We start from the raw sequence: 16,953 nt of genomic DNA on the forward strand, positions 1-16,953 counted from the left end.
GGAGTTCAAAGGTTCATGGGACACGTGGGTTATTATCGACGGTTTATTTTATTTTTCGCTGAGATAGCACGTCCTTTGTACAAGCTTCTCATTGAATTTAAATGGACTGAAGAGTGTGACCAGGCCTATGAACAATTGAAGAAAACACTAGCAAGTGCTCCGATTTTAAGGACACCTAACTGGGATGTCATTTTCCATGTGCATATTGATGCATCAAACTTTGCTATTGGGTGTGTTCTCACTCAACCAGGAGAACATAAATTGGACTATCCCATTAGCTTTGCAAGCCGTCAATTGAACGATGCTGAAAGGAACTACACCACTACAGAGCGAGAAGGTTTGGCAATGGTTTATGCAGTAAAGAAATTTCGCTACTACCTTCTGGCAAACAAGTTTGTATTTTATGTGGATCATCAAGCGTTGCTGTATCTGGTAAACAAGCCATGCTCCACAAGAAGAATCACACGATGGTTGTTAATTCTTCTGGAGTTTGATTTCACGATTGTAGTGAGACCCGGTAAAAGGCACGTCATGGCTGATCATTTGTCTCGCATACCCAATGGTGAAGCCCCTGCAGGAGTTGATGATGAATTACCCGATACTTCCCTATTCATAGTTGAGACTATGCCTGAATGGAGTGAGAACATTGTTAACTTTTTAGTTAATGGTTTTCCACCCAAGGGACTTCGTAAGGATATCGCTCGAAGGCTAGTAAAAGAATGTGAACCCTATTGTTTGATTGCCGGAACCCTGTATAGATTAGGCAAGGACGATATTCTTAGGCGTTGTGCCCGCGAGGATGAATATTTGTATATCTTGCAAGAAGCACATATGGGCATAGCAGGAGGACATTTTTCAGGGGACCTGACTGCTAGAAAGGTGCTACAATCAGGCTATTGGTGGCCAACTTTATTTAAGTATGCATCACTTTTTACAAAAGGGTGTGATGAGTGCCAACGTTACAAGACCACACAGCGCAAGGACAGAATGCCCTTACATCCTATTAAAGTAACCCAACCATTTGAAAAATGGGGCTTAGACTTTGTAGGTCCAATTAGTCCCGCAGCTCGCAACAATCAATCTCGATATATTCTAGTTGCTACGGACTATGTAACAAAGTGGGCTGAAGCTAAGGCTTCACAAAAAGCTGACGCGAGGACAACAGCTAAGTTTCTTTTTGAGAACATTATCACAAGATTTGGTTGCCCTTTTGAAATTGTTAGTGATAATGGTACCCATTTTATAAATGAGGTAATAAGAGAGCTTACCACAACCTTTATGATATCCCACCATAAGTCTACACCTTATTACCCGCAAGCTAATGGACAAGCCGAGAGCACCAACAAGACTCTAATCTCTATTTTAACCAAGACGGTAGAAGCTCATCGCACTGATTGGGATTTGAAGTTGACATCTGCTCTATGGGCTTATCGTACTGCTTATAAAGTGGCTATTAATTGTACACCATTCAAAATGGTATACGGCCAAGAAGCGGTTATGCCTTGGGAGTTTGTCATTCCTAGTCTTAGGGTAGCTTCGCAAGAAGGATGGAATGGTAACCCCTTAACCGAGCGTTTGTTTATCTTAGAAAAACTAGACGAAGAGAGACAGTTGGCTGTGCAAAATGCTCTTGTGGAAAAGGATAGGAGAAAGAAGTGGTTTGATCGCCATGTGAAGGACAAGGATATCAAAGTTGGTGATAAAGTCCTTATGTATGGAGTACGTAAAGAGAAGAAAAAGTTGAAATATGCTGGTAAAGGACCATATAGAGTATGTGAAATTACCCCACAAGGTACCCTTCGTGTGGAAACTCTTGATGGAGTTGAAACCATTGGATTCTTCAATGGGAGTAAATTCAAAAGATATTATGATCCTTTAAGCCAAGAAGAACTACGGGCCATTCATCAAAAGAAGGCCGCCAAAGCACAAACCGAGTTAAACAAGATACAAGCTCAAGCTGAGGCTAAGGAGCGACAACAACGTATAAGACAAAAACGAGAGGCTAACCTTGGGGTCACAAATGCATTCCACGTGGAAATCGAAGAGGATGGTTTGGACTCTGACACACCTCTACGATACCCCATTGAGTTAAATAGTGCCTATGGAAAAGTGCTATATAACGCCTTATTGGACACGGGTGCTAAATACAATCTGCTATCCTATGGGGTGTGGTGTCAGTTAGGGAAGCCACCTCTATCTGAGAGTATTATCCAAGTCAAGGGTGTCAACAAGAAAAAAACTACGGTTTTTGGAATCTGGCACACTTCTGTCAGTTATGACAATGGGGTGGTAGCTCAAGACTTTTTGGTCATGCCTACTGGAACTATGGAGGGTAATATAAACCTAGGCCGCACGTGGATGATAGCCACCAAATGCACTATTGATTGGGGGACTGGGGGTGTTACAACGCAAAAACCAACTCTTAGCCCTACCACTCAAGCCATAGTCCCTGAGATATTGCCCAAGGAAATAAAACCCAAGACATTGCATGTCCAGGAGGTTGAACCATACGTCCCCATAGCCCAACTCTCTAGAGCTTCAACTGATGTAGTTGAAAGAAAGCTTGAGACACACAAGAACCATCCTAATATAACAGAGAAAACATACAAGTGGGTCCCTAAAACCTCTGTAGTGAGCATGGTTGATGCAAAAAATGGAAACCTAGTAAGAACCGTACCACTCACTCCAAGAAATGTAAAGAAACGCTGCGATGGATCCCTAAACGACTATTGGAAGCCCAAGGCTACTATCAAGGAAATGATCAAATCTGGGTGCCAAAACGTAGATTGTGCTCTTACCTATCACCTGACCCAAGTGAGCCCAATCCCGTAGCTCCAAAACGAATCAATGATCGTGAAAAGGAAAAAATCACAGAATGCTACACACCCGCTCCCGAGCTAGTTTGAGTACCAAAGAAAGAACGATTTGTTCCACCTAGCTCAGGAAGGGGGGAGTCCCATGAAGATTCTAGCTCATCATGTAATACATCCATAGAGGTAAAAGCTTCTACACAGTCTCCATCTATAGTAGTGGACCTCCATGAAGCTAAAAAAGAATCCACACCTCCCAGTGTTCAAGAATCACCTAATGAACCACTTCAAGTTCGATCCTGGGAGAGTACCTTACCACCCTTGCAGCTTGACAAGGCACCTAGGGTAATAGAAAACTACTGGCAAAAATCCTCACCTATTACCAACTGGAACAATTGGTTTCAAAGGGTGACAAGCTCATTTCAAACGGTATGATCTACCCAAGGAAGGGGGGAGTGTTTGTGGACATCCATCATTCACTTGCTTCCCTCTCAACCTTTTTCCCTGACCTCTTAATCTCCGATCTTAGGGAATGTATATATATAGCCTTATAAAAACAAAAATAGTAAAGAGCAAGAGCGCCTAGCAATGAGAGAGCACCCTATCAGATCTTACATATAAGTCCAAATTCACCGTGTCAATTCAAGCAACACCCAAAAACAACTCTTATGTTTTAAAGGCCTAACCAAATCTATCTGTCTTGTCAGAAATGGCTACTTCACCAGAGGCATGCACTTCTATTTTTGATGAAAGGTACCCCTTGTCTTTTCAACAAGTGTTCTACGTATGCTACCCTATACTTTCTTGCGAATGGGATTTGATAGAGAGCCTTGCATGTGAGAGAAATTTTGAGGAGTTAGAATGGCTGATACGTCTATGGCTAACTAGTGATCCCTACCCAGTAGCGAATGTGTCTCCAATGGCACATGCTTATTCTTTTGCACAAGATGAGTATCCACGCATCACGAGGTTCTTGATTAGCATGCTTGCACAAGAGGATGATGAAGAGGAACTAATAGAGACCGAGGAAGACTATGGCCTCACGGACAACGATTTTATTTATCTAGATGATGAGGATAGAGGCCTAGCCTTAGGGTGGCCACCCGGTTTATATAATATCCTCTTTCCTTGATTCTAAAAGGGGTAATAGATAGGTAGGTTAGGGGTCTAGATTGTGTTTTGAGTTTGTTTTTTAGGAGTTTTAATTTTTCCCACTGATGTGCCTCCTGGAGGTATTCCTTTTGTTTCCTAGTGTGTACAGGAGCGTGTTGCTATTGATAGGATTTGGACCTTCATGGAACCTTCAAATCAAGCGCGACCATCAGTACAAACAGGTGTTTCTTGTCCATTAGCATTGCCCTTATCTTTTTGCATCTATGATTGTCTGCTTTGATTGTGATTGGTAGCATAATATTCAGCGCATTTGCTTAGTATCAAACATTTAATTCAATGTAATGTTTTGTCATAATCACTTGTTTAGGTGTAAAAATCAAGCAGTCCGACTAAACTAGTTTGACCAAGCTAGGTATTAGAAATCTTCTCTTAATACCATGGGGAATGCCTTCCTAATAAGCAATGGTTACTTAGGTTCTTAATCCGATTTAGGTAGCATTGTATGAAATGTACTAGGGCTTTCTAGTGGGCTTAACCCTATCGACCTTTAGCTTAAGTATTATAAAGGGAGTTTACTAATGTGATGAGCCTGGGGAGTGTAACAGTGTTATATGACCCCCCAAAGTTACAAAATTTAAATGTTGAAAATGAACAAACAAAAAATCAAAGTGCCACAATGTAAAATTTTAAGCTGGAAGAGAAATCTCAGCTTGAATTGGTACTTCACTCACATGTATCGCCTATGGTACTAGAGCCCTAGAGGTTCCCAGTGTGGGCGCTTTTCCTTGAAAAGCAAAAAACCCAAGGCATACAAAATAAGCACACACATCATAATTGAATCAATGTGAAAAGACTTTGGGGGGTCAAAGAAAAAGTAATCAGTCAGGCGATGATTTCATGAGAAATTCCTTTTATGGTAGCTTAACTACAAGGTTTTCTAGGTATAGCCTCTAGTCAGCCCTCGAACATGAATACTTGGCTCTCGCGATTAAACAACTTAATTGACCACTGAAAATTAAGAAGCTTACCCATGGTATTAATATTCGATCTCTAGTGCCTTTTGACCGTCATATTAGCGACCCCAGACTTGTTTAATTTTTTACCTTTACATCTGTTTATGCATTTGATTACATTGCAATTTAATGTTCATTGCTAACAAATTGTTTGAAATTCTTTTACCAATCAATTTGTCTGTCTAAAATTGCATGTGATTTTTAATTGTATATGAGAATGCAATTACTGTGCCAATGTTGTTTGATTTTGCAGTGACTGAAGAAGGCTAAGGACATTCATCTCAAATGCTCTTCCACCTCGACGAACCAGCTTCAACTCAATAGCTTCCGAGGACGGAATCTACATCACGAAGGGGGGCATGTTAACCCTCACGGCTCACGGACACCCATCACCTACGATGGACGCGTATTATGTATTTGGTAGAGTCAGGTACCGGGCTTGTCGGACCAATAGGGAAAGGTAGAGTGATCGTCGATGAGAGGCGCACTTTAACTTGACATTCAAGGGATTAGTTGGCTAAGCATGGGCGCCCAAGTGTGAATGGGGTGAGCTCCTATAAAAGCCAACTAAACCTAATTTTTACTCATTCTCTCATTTGTGCAATTGAAGAGTGCTCTTGCTCCATCTCCATTTTCTTCTTCTACACCTCCTTGTGTGTGTGTGTGTGAGAGAGAGAGAGAGGGAGAGTGTGTGTGCGATCGAGCATTACGAAGGCACGACGGCGGCGAAGCGGTTGAGCGCGGCACGACTGCAGCTTCTTCTTCATCGCGGCGAGGAATCCACCACGAAGGCGAGCGTAGAGCGGTGAGTGACACACCCTTTGTTTTCTTGAGCTTGCTAGTTTAGGCTTGTTGTGTGCTTGGAGCCGTTTGTGGCTCGCATACGGTGTATTGGCAAGTCCCTTGCTTCGACAGTGCGGCAAGGAGCGCACAATGAGCTGCCAATGCACATAGAAAATGCATAGTAGTCATACAACAAGTGGGAGCAAAAGTCTCTTCATAATCTATGCCTTTTTGTTGTGCATAACCCTTTGCAACAAGTCAAGCCTTATGGCGATCGATCTCACCATCCGGCTTGCGTTTCAACTTGTAAACCCACTTCGTACCAATGGCCTTTTTGCCAGGAGGCAAATCACATAAAGTCCATGTGTCATTCTCTATAAGTGCATCATATTCTGATTTCATGGCAGCAATCCAATTTTCTGAATTCTGTGCTTCATCAAAAGACAGAGGCTCCTCAACATCATGTAAACTAGACACAGCCAAAGCATAACAATCTGATGCATAAGATGCATGGCGAGAGCCTGAACGAGTACGACTAGATAAAGGTGCATCCAATTTACTGTCACGCAAAGTGTGCACCAGCCATTTTGGCATACCTCTAGCCTGCTCATTTTCAGCCCTTTCCTCATCAAGTACATCATGTACATCTGCATCAGTAATAGGCTGTTCTAAAACATTTTCAGAAACCCCCATAGGCTGTACATTTGCCTCATTGGAACTTACATTCGTATTTCCACCACTGAAAAGAGGCAACAAAGTGTCATAAATGTCCTGTGAGCTTACATTACTGTCTCTAGTACATGACAGCAAGGGCTGAACAGAATCTTCCACAAACACTACATCCCGTGAAACCAGAATACGTTTTGTTTGTGGATGATACAACCTGTAACCTTTGCTTTCAGCACTATAACCAACAAAAATACATTTGACAGCCTTATCATCCAATTTTCTGCGCTGCACTTGTGGCACCAAAGCATATGCCAAACAGCCAAAAACACGCATGTGCTCAATAGAAGGCTTTCTATCATGCCATGCTTCATATGGAGTAATAGACTGCAAAGCTTTCGTAGGACACCTGTTAAGTACATAAGTGGCACACATGATGGCCTCAAGCCAAAAAGAATGCGGCAAAGCTTGACTTTTGACCATACATCGTGCCATTTCCGTTAGTGACCTGTTTTTCCTCTCAGCAACACCATTTTGCTGAGGTGTATAAGGCACTGTACATTGGTGTTTTATCCCACGACTAGCCAGAAATGCATTAAATTCATGAGACATATACTCCCCCCCTCGATCGGAACGGAGGGTGCCCATAGTACATTTTGAGACATTTTCAGCCATAGCCAAAATTTGTTTGAAGCACATAAAAACTTCGGACTTCGCTTTAAGCGGAAATACCCATGCATGCCTGGAGTAATCATCAATGAAAGTCACGAAGTACAGGTAATTGCCCAAGGACGGAGTTTGCATGGGCCCACAAACATCACTATGCACAAGCTGCAACCTGCATGTGGCCCTAACTGAACCATCCTTTGGAAACTTAGAACGCTGCATTTTACCCAAAATACAGCCTTCACAAACATGTTTGACAGGTGCTTCAAGAGGCGGCAAAGAAGCAACCATATCAGATTTCTGCAAACGCAGCAAACTGGCAAAATTCAGATGACCAAAACGTGCATGCCAAAGTTTTGCATCTGAAATAGCCCTTGAATCTGCAACAGCATTTGCAAAATTTTGTCCACACTTGTCATACAAAGTGAGCTTATACAGCCCACGGCACAAAAGCCCAGATGCAACAATTTCATCACCAAAACTGAGATCATGAACTGTACATCTGTCATCCACAAATTTGACTACAAGTCCAAGTCTAGCAAGTGCGGATACAGACAAGAGATTCTTCTTGATCCCAGGTACATAAAGTGCATCAACAAGTGTGAAGGAACTGCCATTAGCAGCAGTGAGCACAATCTTTCCAACTCCCTGAACTGGATAAGAGGCGTTGTTGGCACAAGTGACTGAATTCCCATGAGGGACAGACTCGAGAGAGGTAAACAATTCACGATGTGAGGTAATGTGCTTTGTAGCACCACTGTCGAAATACCACACATGTGAATCTGCAGCAACTGACAAGCATGCATCATGGACAGTAGGATTGTAAGTGCACTCTGCGCTAAAAGCCCATTCTGCATCAACATCAGCATCACAATCTCCTTTCACAGAAGACTCAACAATGGCTGCATTTGTAGTGGAACCAGCATTTGCAGTGGAACCACCCTCTTTCTTCTTAGCCTCTTTGGCCTTCAACTTAGGACACGACTTGATCAAGTGATCATTGGCTTTACAATAATGGCAACGCATCTTCTTTTTGCCCTTATCACCAGAATTGCCAGACGAAGTGCTGCCAGCAGAAGCATTAGGAACAGAATTTTTGCCACTCGCAGCAGAACCATAAGAAGTGGCTGCATTACTGTTACCACCCTTTCTTTGAGAAGCAATAAAAGCCTATTCAAGTGCACGCTACCTAGTCCTGTTTTTTCTAGAAAGTGACTCTTGCAACAGCAATGTGCATAATGCATCAAACTTGACAACTTCAGGATTTCCTTGGGTCATGAGTTTCCAAGTACTAGCAAAAGTCTGGTAGGAATCTGGTAAGGCATCAAGAACAGTCTGCACAAGGGAACTGTCCGAAATGACTTCACCTGCAGAAATGAGTTGCTCATTGATATCCTTGACACTAGCAAGGAAAGTGTCCATATCATCTTCCTCATGCATAATCTTCGACTCTAGCTCTTTACGCAGCAAAGCAATTTTAGCCTCATTGCGGCTTGCATAAAGACCTGCTAGAATATCCCAAGCCTGTTTTGCAGATTTTGCTGAACGGATGTGAGGAATAATGGTGCGCTTCACAGGCAACGCAATAAATGCATGAGCCTGTGCATCCTTAACATCCCAACGAGCTTGTTCTGCCGTAGGCAAAACAACTCTAACAGCTGCAATCCTTGCAGCAAGACCTGCAACATCCTCAATATCGCCTACATCTTCAGAACCAGGACGTACATCAATGCCCTGCACAATGTTCCAGACACCTTTTGACACAAGAACATGTTGCATCATATAAGCCCACATAGGGTAGTTGTCCCCATCCAACCTGTCCTCAGCAGCAAACATCTTGAACACATCTGTGTTGTTGTTGTCAGCCATGGTAAATGCTGCACCTGATGTGAAAACTGCCCGAAAATAGGAGAAATGGAGCGGGAACAACTTGTGCTATATAGCACAAACTGTAGAAGACTATAAGGCACCTATTATGCAGAAAACGGCACTGACAGAAAATCTGCACAAAATGACGAAATAGCCTGTGCAGTATTGCCCGTAGTGGAAACGGAGGCCGAAATGAGCCCAAATCAAAATTCTGAGCAGACCGAGCTCTTCGAGCTCACCCAAAATATTTGTCGACTTGCGAACGCTCGCCAAAGCTCACTGAAATCGGAGAAAGTGAGCAGGCGTGTGCTGGAGCAGCTGGCGACTAAGCCCGAGAGGACGTGACCTGCTCTGATACCAACTGTTGGAATTAGGGTTGCAGAGAAACACACACAGCTTGGAGAAGACGAAGGAAGCTCAAGGCACACAATAGAGAGTGTGTTACTTAGTGTGCAATAGAAAGATAGATAGCCCTAGAGTGATGGGCATATATACAATGCACGGGGGAAAAAACCTCCTAAAGAGGGAAAAAATGCCCCGGCGGTCCTAGTGTGTTCACACACATCACTACCACATGTATATGGTAACATGATCTTGTTGCTCTCAACATCAGTCTTGATTTCACCTATAACATCTGTATCATCAATCAAATATATGGTAGAATCTGTACCAATATTATCAATCACCTCTATGGTAGAATCTGTAATAGAAAAATTCTGCTCTAATTTTGAGTCAATAGCAAGAGTATCAATTGTAACCGAATCTTCTTGCATGTCTACTTGAATATGATTGCACTCATTCACCTGCACAATTTCTTCCTGAGCCTTAGCCAATTTGTTGTTTTGATCCCCTGATTTCTTTTCATCCTGTACTGCATTTATAAGTTCTTTAAAAATTTCACCCTGTGTATTCTGAGGTTGTAGAGCCTCACCCTCAAAAACTTCTACTTCATGCAAGGCATCTGCTAAACCCATATTTTCATACAACTATGTCTTCATCATTAGCCTGTAAGAAGGTAGCATCTTGTACAATACACTTATCAATCACATCTTCTAACTTTGATCGTACTTGTCCTCGAATATCTTCATAGTTTGGTAGACTTGAACTCTGTTCTTGATAGATTTCATACTGCTCATAACTTCTTACCTGTACAATAGCTTCTTTGAAATACTCTCAGTTGTCATTGCAGGATTTGGTAACCTCTGAATCTGCTCCTTCAAATCTGAACTCACTAACTACTCAAAAGATCTAACCATTAACTCTTCTGGTATCCCTCTTACCTTAATTTCCAGCTCATAACACTCTAGGTAGCCCTCTGGATCATATCCATCGAAGACTCGCCTTTCATCGTGTACCACATCTAAAGCTGCATCCAAAGCTTCATTCATTTGATTTTTCTTCTTTACGGTCTCAATTTCAAGTAGAGATCCTTGAACCAATTGAAGAATCTTTGAAAAATCTCAAACTCTTGACTTTTCATCAAAACCCTTTGCACTTAATTATTCAATCAACTTCATCATCTACTCTAAATTCTCCACCTTTACCTCCCACCTCGGCTCATTTTGCATCGGGTTCACCAAGGATGTCAGGGGATATGTGTTTGAAACGTGAGTCGGGCAGCCACCAGGCCTCTGGCTGTGGGAGGTGTGAAAGAGAGAGAATAGCAGACACCGAAAGATCTAACAAATGCCATAATCATAAATTAATTGATTGATAATTTGAGTACAACTTAATTCTTAGCCAAGGCGGGCTGTTAATAGCAGCGTAACTTGGATCATCTGCTAACTAGGAGTTTAAGCTCCCACTTTACAGAATTAACTGGGCCGTTAACGACATCGGGGCTAAACAGAATGTTTAATCAATATTTAGTTGATGACGGTGATGGAATGTAACATTTAATGGCCTAGTAACTTGTGTGTAGTGGAAAATAGCATGAACATAGTGAGCATTTCATTAGAATAGATTCCTAATGAGATTAACAAGAGTGCTTGGGTGGAGAGAGCAACAAAAAGAATAACACCTAGTTAGATAGCATGAACAATACTTCAAAAGAAAGAGAAATTAAGCAAATGACAATAGTTGAGGACCGGATTTTCATGGAGCCGGTCCCCCCTCCAAAAGGCTTTGTATTATGGTTTCTCCCATCAAGAGAGACATTGTACAATACAATTCTTTGTGTTCCTTCAAGACTAGCTAGTGCAATGAAGATGAAAGCTTCATGCACTAAGCAAAACACTTAGCAAACAAAACATGAATTATCCCCGTTCTCAGACCCAAGACCTCACACACCTTCGAAGATGGTGAGAGCTAGCAGGTTATGAGAGTAGATTGAGAGGAAGAAGGAGTATCTTACGAGAAAGATGTACATCTCCTCACATAATCACTCATATTAGCATAGTTTAGCTTAGTAATTAGCTTGGTAGAGGAGATGAGCATGCATTGAAGCTTGGCTCTTGGTTGGATTTGCATCCACATGCCAAGAGTGTGTTGATGTAGGCTTCTATCTCACAAGCTTGGAGTAGGTGATGAGCTCTCCATTAAAGCTTGGGAAGAGATAGTCTTCTCTTTCTTAACACATGAGATTGTGTGAGTGTGTGTGTGATAATGCCTTGCAAAAATCAGCCCCCTCTCTCTCTTGGGCGAGCCCCCTCGCTATTTGCTCTTGCAGGCTCCCTATTGGACAATGCCAAGCTCAGCCAATGGCTAATAAGCAGCATAAGTGATACCCTTCTGACATGTGTCCCCCTTTCCCCTTTTGTGAGAGCTTTAGGTAATTATTTAATTCAACTAAACTCTCATTGGACCCCTTTGCCTCCTGGCCAATAGAAATCAGGCAAGCCATTGGGTTGCTGAATGCTCATTGGTCCCCTTGGGAGACTGTCCAATAGTCTTCTAGAGAGCTTAATTCTTATTGGTTCTTTTATTAAGTGTTTTTAAATTAATTAAACTAGATATACTCTAGCCTACTTCTCATTGGTCCACCTCCAAGGCTATCCAATAGGAATTGGGTACACCTTGTGGACATCTGGGCTAGGGAGCTGACATGTGTCCCTCATTCCCTTTGTGTAAAGGGAGCTTGTGTGTGTGTGAGTGAGTTTCTCTCTCATCCCCTGCTTGCAAGGCTCGCCCCCTCCTATGTAGGGATTGACAAAGACTTTTGGGACACACACAAAGCATCCAATTCCCCCAATGTTTGACCTTTGGACACAACCTTTGAATTTTGGAACCTTAGCATTTTGGAAGTCTTAATGGGCTGAACCTTAGGGTCTTTTTAGCCCATTGTTGCACATTGCTCTTTTGCAGATGGCCCCCCCTTTGGATCCCTATTTTCCCTCCTTTGGATCCCTACTGTGGCATGTCTGCTAGCTTAACCAATATTCTAGCTTTTTCTCCCCTGGCACTTCCCCATATTAAATGATCACTTTAACATGAGAAAATCATTTAGGAGAATTAGATATTGATTATTATGACATTACCTCTCTCTTGAAATTATATTCGTCGTCGACTATGGGGTAGAGAAGATAAAGCATATTCATTAGTTATTTTCTTAGCGGGTAGAGGATCCGTATGTTACCCTACGACATCATTCCACAATGGATGACTAGTCCATTTGGCGCTTGAGAGCCTGAGGCTGCCGCAAGCATGTCTGCACATTAGTCCTATCATCTTCCATAGTAGAGTGACAAGTTGTACTTGGTGTCCGGGAGAGGTCGTCTCCGCAAACTTGATCTAAGCATGCATACTACTTCATTTTTGTGCACAATAAAGAAAAAGAGAGTCTTATAAGACAAAAATTTTGTTCATTTTGAACATTTGTTATACATTTGCTTACTCTTGGGAAGCATTGTAAGCATTGACAAGGTTTAGGTTATCCTTTAATTGTATGCCTTGCATCCATCTAGCATCTTCAAAAGGATAATTCTTAAACTTAATAAGATATCGTCAGATAGTCTTACCGCCTCTTAGAACCTTGTCTTCATGTCGGAGAATGGACTCAGGCTACAACACCTCTTCTTGGTCCTCGATCTCCGGTGGGTCTTCAATAGTTGGTTCTTGAGGTGGCTCTCCTTTGTAAGGCTTTAGTAGGCTCACATGGAAAGCATTGTTTATGAGCCAATGGTTAGGCAACTTGACTTGATAGGCCATCTCATTGATTGGCCTAAGAATCTAGAAGGGACCATAGTACCTTTTTGCTAACTTAGCATAGTACTTTTGTTGTCCCATAGGATTCTTGCCCATTGTGTGCCTTAATCGAGCCTTGGGAAATTTGAGTAAGACCCAATCATTTTCTTTAAAGGCTTGGGCCCTTCTGGGCTTGTCAGCAGTATTAGCCTTTTGCCTTTGCTCTGAGATAGAGATAGCATCCTTAATCTTTTGGAAAGATTCTTGTAGGTCTCAGTTATACTCATCTGCAGTGCGAAGATTTGCCCGTGTATCTTAAGTGGCAAGGGACTTTTTTATCTTCCCTCAATTACCTCAAAAGGTGCTTTTCCCGTGGAAGTATGTACAGTGTTATTGTAGGCATACTCCACTAAGGGTTAGTACGTCTCCCATTGGGATCTTTGATCTACTTGATCCATTACATAGTCTTTTAGTAGATCAAGAATTGTTAGGTTAGCTATTTCACTTTGGCCATCCGTTTGCGGGTGATAGGACAAAGAGAAGTTTAGCCTTGTTCCTAAATTCTCAAAGAGACCCTTCCAGAAGTTACTGGTCATTCTAGGATCTCTATCTGACACTATGGACATTGGCAAGACATGGTACTTGAAGATTTGTGAAATGAAGAGGGTTGCCATTTGATGGGCTTTGATAGTCTTTTTGACAGGTATAAAATGAGCTTGTTTACTGAACCTGTCTACTATCGTCCATATTCCCGTATTCCCATGGATAGACTTAGGCAATCCAAAGATAAAATCCTTGGATATGCTCTCCCATGGTGAATTAGGGATTGGAAAAGGTTGAAGCAATCCAAGTTGCTTCCCTCTATCAAACTTCATCTTTTGGCATACCACACATTTAGAAACATACTCTTGTATGTTTACTTTCATGGTAGGCCAATAGAAATATATTTCAATCCCCTTTAGGGTACAATGAATCCCTCTATGCCCTGCATAAGGAGGAGCATGAGATTCATACATTACTTTATCATGTAGTGATGTCTTGTCGAGATCTTGATAAGTTTGCAATGCAGACGGGCGGAAACTGGACGACCTTCGAACCACAATCCTCTCTTGCTTATTACATAGGAAAACTTCCCCTGTTTGGTGATGTTTCCATGTACACAATGAGCTCACTCTCCAAGGTCATTTCATGACGTGGTCTTTGCAATTCTTGAGCAAAGTGTTGTGCTTGAGTACCATTGCCCAAAGCTGCTCATCTTCTCTTCCGAGTGCGAAGATCCCTAGTATGCAATGCATTTGGCACTGGCTTTTGTGGCAAGGTGCTTTCCCAGATAGGGATACATGCCTCTGTTGGCTCAACTACCGTGAGGCAATAATGCACTTCCTCTTGGCCGGGGATTTGCCTTATGCACAAGAGAGACGCCAAGAAATGGTCATCAAAATTATGGGAACCTCAAATGAATGATATACATTACTTCACCCCTCCCCCTTGGTATGCTGGAGCCAAAGCTAAATGGGTGCATGAACACTTGAAATCAAGCAAAGTATGTGATTTTCTAGTGTCTTGGGATGCACACAAGGCCAAGAAAAGACAAAAGGGGGGTGGCCACAAGGGTGCGCAGAACAGCCAAACATGGACCCCTATTTGGCTATTCTGTGCACCCTTGTGGCCACCCCCATTTTTCATTTTCTGGCCTTGTGTGCACCCCAAGACACTGGAAAAGCACATACTTTGCTTGAATTCAAGTGTTCATGCATAAATACACCCCCTTCTCCTCTGACAATGGTGTACCCAAAGGTTGTATGTTGGACAAACATCATTTAACTTAAAAACATTAACAAGATAAAGAATTTAAATGATTATGGACATAGAAGATACAAAACTATGAATCCTGTTATCATGAACAAACTGTTTTGGATACAAAGTAGGGTGGCTAATGAAAAAAACATAAGTTTCACTTTGGCTAGTGTGCGGGTCCTCGGGGGGGTCAGTATGTATAAATTGTGTATATCACGTGCGTTCAAGGATCAATTATATAACTCCTTATCTGTGAATTTTTTACTAGTAAAATACACCCTTTTTCTATTCAATGTGCAATTTTTTTTTCCAATTCCATTTTATGGTACCCTTTTGTACGTAAAAATGTGAGAAAAATGAAATTTAATAATCCCTTCTTCTACACTCACGTGATCGTCACATAATTATTAAGTGACTCCCCCCCCCCGCCGAGGCGAAGTCTCGCCTCAAATGGAGTGCAAGTTGCATACCCATTGGCTGTATAGTCACTCTCTTTGCATGTATGGCACTGAAATTGGTATCCTCTAGCACAAGAATGATGTGGGCCTCCACTGCTTCTTGAATCGCCTCGAGCGCCATTGCTTGCATTCTATATTGATTTTCATAATTTTGGAGCAACTCCTTCACCGTGCGAGCAAAGGGGGCTCGTTGAATGAGCAGTTCGGTTATCTTTAGTGCCGGATTTTTGCAAATGCCTTTGCAATTTTGCAACGATGCTTGGGTTGTCTTGGAGACACTTGTACATTTGCTGGTGGGCGGTACTTGGGTTTCTTAAAAAACTTAATTTTGCAAAAATTTACAAGCTCCACTAGCACCCGATGTGTGCGCGAGATCGCATCACACTCCCATGGTGGCTCTATCTCTGACTCGCTGTCTGTATGCACCACTCAAGCTTGAGACCCCTCTGCTTGCGCTTGTTGGCGTGGTGGCTGTTCCCTTTCACTTGAAGATGGTGATTCCTCTTCTTCTTATCACCATCATTTGGTGTGCTACTTGAATCTTTGAGGTGGTGCCTATTGTGCTTGTTGTTGCTGTGATTGCTGCTCATGTGCCTGCGGCTCATGAGCCCACGATGAGCTTTCTCCTTGACTACCTTTCCTAGATCTTGAGGAACGCCAAGAATGGCCAGGTGTTCACGGGCATTTTCTTGTTTTTTTAAGCTACTCCCACTTCTCGCAACCTTGGAGAGTGTTTTTGATAGTAGGGGGATGCTCTTTGGCGGTTTGTCTGTTGGTGTGCGCCACGGGATAAAGTGGGAGCTCACCTATGGAGAAGGACCAAGTGACAAGTGAGTGGATCTTATATTTATAAGGGTCCACTCTAAAAGGGCCCATTTTAGAACGACCCTTTTGCACTATAATTTTCTTTTAAAAGCTATTAATGTTTAAATGGGTGCCCCCAAACTTCAATAAAAAAATGTGTAAAGAAGAGTAATTATTAGCACCGAATCCACCTCAACCCTTGTCGGACCCTAAATTGGTGTGTAGTTATTGGTGTTGAATCCACTTCGACCCTTGTCAGACCCTGCATTGGCACCATGCAACATGCCTGGTGGGGCCTTGTGACATTCCTCACTTGTTGCTTTGCTCTTGACAACTCAATTCGCGCACTTCCCTTGCAATCTTAGATTGTCACGCACGCTCCATGATGAGCTTATGAGCAAATATCATGTGAAAGAACAGTTGAACATCTCTTCCAAATAATTAGACTATACCATACTACCACCATGTCCAGTATTTTAAAAGTACATCCCCCTAGCTCGATAATGGGAATTCTCCATGCCTTGAGTTCTAAAAATCTCAAACGAACCATATTTGGGCATAAAAAATGCTCCATGTGTAAACAATATATGCTGTTCATACAAGAAAATGATACAAATCATGAAACAAAAACAATCTCTTATAATAGTTTCACTATGCTACATCGGTTACTATGTAATGTGTGATGTTATTTTCACCCCAAGCAAGGGTAAAGACCTTAGTGAAATCCGCCAACGCTTCTTGAAATGATTGGCGTTGCTCCTCTGTTATGCTGGCAAGACCCATAAGATTGACCATTCTATCAAAAGGTGCCCAAACTTGCTTGTGCTTGTTTGCAAGCTCGACATTCGAGTC

The sequence above is a fragment of the Adiantum capillus-veneris genome, chromosome 30 (genome assembly GCF_014529385.1).
Source record: "Adiantum capillus-veneris isolate H3 chromosome 30, ASM1452938v2, whole genome shotgun sequence".
Classification (NCBI taxonomy): Eukaryota; Viridiplantae; Streptophyta; class Polypodiopsida; order Polypodiales; family Pteridaceae; genus Adiantum; species Adiantum capillus-veneris.